The sequence below is a fragment of the Triticum dicoccoides genome, chromosome 1A (genome assembly GCF_002162155.2).
Source record: "Triticum dicoccoides isolate Atlit2015 ecotype Zavitan chromosome 1A, WEW_v2.0, whole genome shotgun sequence".
NCBI classification, from domain to species: Eukaryota; Viridiplantae; Streptophyta; class Magnoliopsida; order Poales; family Poaceae; genus Triticum; species Triticum dicoccoides.
Genome location: NC_041380.1, coordinates 602,854,814 through 602,857,997, shown reverse-complemented (window position 1 = coordinate 602,857,997; position 3,184 = coordinate 602,854,814). Strand labels below are relative to the sequence as shown.

The following is a 3,184-nucleotide window of genomic DNA, read 5'->3' as shown; positions in this document are numbered from 1 at the left end:
GGGGGGGGTGCTGGTGCTAGTCCTCGTTGTCCCAAGAGAGCACGAACTCCTCCTTCGTCGATGATGCGGTATAAGACGACGACCCCGGAGACCAAGCGTGGAAGCACCATGCATGATCCGGATGGAGATCCATCAGGCAGCGCTGAGAATCAGCCGGTGGTGCCGTACTTGCCCATCATGCGGTTGAGTAGAGGAGAGGAATGGTGGCACAACGGTGAGTGGAGAGGAGATGAGAGCCGACGGTTTGTAGAGAGAAGACGAGGTGGGTTTGGACGGCGCCACTTGCCTACATAAATACTCCCTCCGTTTCTAAATATTAGTTTTTTTAGACATTTCGAATGAATTATCACATACGGATGTATATAGACATACTTTAGTGTGTAGATTTACTCATTTTTCTCGATATATAGTCACTAGTTAAAGTCTCTAAAAAAGACAAATATTTAAAAACGAAGGAAGTAGTTGGGGTAAGGCGGACAGATGCAGCTTCAGTGCGGCGCCGCGGCCAGCGTGTACGCATCTCTGTCACCGCACATCCACATTGAAGCGTCGCCGCTGTCCCGTCTCATCACGTCGGTCAGATTGACAGTGTCTAGTAGTAGCAGCTCTGGCGCGGCAGTGTGGCACGACTGCGCAGAAACTGTTTGCGAGCAGGTCACACAATGATGACTTTGGGTGGGACCGCACAGCCAAATACATATCTCTACTCCTAATGTCTCAGTTGGTAGGTCGCGTTCCGGGTTTTATTTTCGTCCCACCCCACCCGGTCTTTTTTGGTACTTCTTTGGTACTTCCTCCCACCTCCCCCTCAGCCACAAAACACCAAGAAAAACCCCGCGATCGAGTCCCGCACACGCCCAAACTCCCGTCGTTATTAACTAAAATGGTCGAAAATAAACCACGGAGCACAAACCGGCGAAAATTAACCAGCGAAAAAAAACGACAAACTGTGCGATCTCGATCTCATCTGGTTTTTCTTTCGTATCTCACCCCGCATGTAAAACAAATCTCAATCTCGATCTGTTTCATCTCAGCCTCCAGCCCTGAGAGGAGCCGCCGCCGAGAGGAGACGCCCCAGCCCCGAGAGGACCCACCGCCGCCGCCGCCGCCGAGAGGAGACGCCCCAGGCCCGATAGGATCCGCCGCCGCCGCCGCCGGGGAACGAGGTCGCCGCCGCCTCCCTTGCCCGCGGCCATGATGACCGATCTGGCGTTGGCGCCGCAGATCACCCTCTGGTCCATGGCCTCGACTAGGTACGAATCCCTCCTCCACTTCTTCTGGTTTGGTTATTTCCGCATCTTGATCTGATTCGGGCGTGTGTGCAGTTTGCTATGATCTGGCGACGGGGATGCAAGGAGAAGCTGCTGCGGTTTCAAGGGGCCGTGAGGATGCCCACCATGAAGGCGTGTCTGGGATGATGGAGGTGATATCCGCCAGGTCCCCGTTGCCGTCGACTGGCGGCGGCCACCGTCTCCTCTTCCATGGCGTCGTCGGGGCCTTCCCCTGCCAAGCGTAGCGGCTCCTTGGCTGGATCACCGTCGCACACCTCACCGACGTGGTCGGCAAGATCTGCATCTCGATCCTCGCCACTCTCCATCCTCTTGCAGGTAATAGGCTTTCCGCCCCCTCTTTTATCTCCGGCGTTCTCGTGTGCACGGATTGTGAGCGTGAAGGAATATTTCTCTTCTATTTCATGGTGCTGCTGTGCTCCTTCTGCTTTCACACTGCACATATATAGATTCTTCAAAGGAATTGGATGCTGATAATATCAACTAAGTTCCCTGAATGTGATATATATTCTTCCCTCGCTTTGAATTGATTGCCCCAAACAATATATCTCTGGTTGACAGTCATGGCCTATTATTATTGTTGTTAATTTACAACACTCTGCGCTGTATTGTCCAATCATGGTCCAAACTTCAACTTGGTTGTGGATTCATTGTATGTACCATATGCTGTTCATAGCTACAAAATTGCAATCTCGCGAAAATGTTCTTGAATACAGTAATTTTTTTTGTCACATAACCCATATGCTGATGATAAAGTTTGTTGTATGAGCTTGTGGCATACTGATCCGACAGGTGGCAAGTATGCATTCAGATGTTGCAGCTCTAAGGAAGGGTAGTATATCGCACATGGCTTCGTGGGTTGTTCAACAAGAAGTGTTTTGGGCATATTCGAAAGGCATTCTTGTGAAAATTATACATCGATTTTCTTATTCCGTCATCAGCTTCTATTGATATGAGCGATACAAAAAGTTCAGCACTGAATTTTAGTACGTTAACTTGCAAGATTTCTCACGACTATGTTTTTTTGTTATAGGTTTATAAATTTCGAAATATAGTTGCAGCTTCACGGAATGGACGGCCCAAATTATGTTAGTGTCTATATGTTTACTTGGTGGTGGTCTAGCGTGAGTGACACCTGCATCTGTAACTTACCCATTGGATGTTCTTCGAAATCACCTGACAACACAGGTGATGCTTTTCTTCCTTTCGTGATTTGTGAATAACACTAAGCCAACCAATCAATCAATATAACTTCCAGTTAGAACTTAGAGCATCTTTACCTAACGCTTTCATGCAATGTAGCTTTACAGACCAAAGGAACAGGTTTTAGTAAGCTAAACTTTCATGTCTTTAAAATTCTGCAGAAAACCACTAGGTATTACAAGGGCATCTTTCACACGTTGTCTACAATTTGTAGAGAAGAGAATAGTAGATGATTGTATAAAGGCCTTTGGTCCACCTTATTGGTAAGCCGTATGTTTCTGCTGAGAATTGTGTTTTAGTTGACTTCCCAGTAACTTTTATGTGTTACAGGGAGTTGGACCTGATATATCAATCAACGTTTATGTATATGAATCCTTGAGGTCTCATTGGAAAATGGAAAGTTGAATGTCAAACTGTGCGACCAATGATTTGATATGGTACCTCCCTCTTCTCTCTTCTATGAACCCTATAACACACGTCTCAAATCTTAATTTCTTTTATCCTATTGCAGGTTAATTCCAGTTGTGTGTTAACCTACAGTAATCAATCAAGTCAACAAATATAACAATGATACTTTGTCTTCTGATTTTTGGTGATGATTTTTTTTTGTGACTGAACTAACAGGAGTTGAAGCATGTGTTCTTATTTTTTTATATGACTAGATGCATATGAACTGAAGCTCCATAATTTTC

General features: G+C 46.3%; 1 pseudogene; it reads left to right on the top strand.

Annotated features, from left to right (window-relative positions):
• Positions 1 to 2,087: 2,087 nt before the first annotated feature.
• Positions 2,088 to 2,926, top strand: LOC119349323 (annotated as a pseudogene).
• Positions 2,927 to 3,184: the final 258 nt, after the last annotated feature.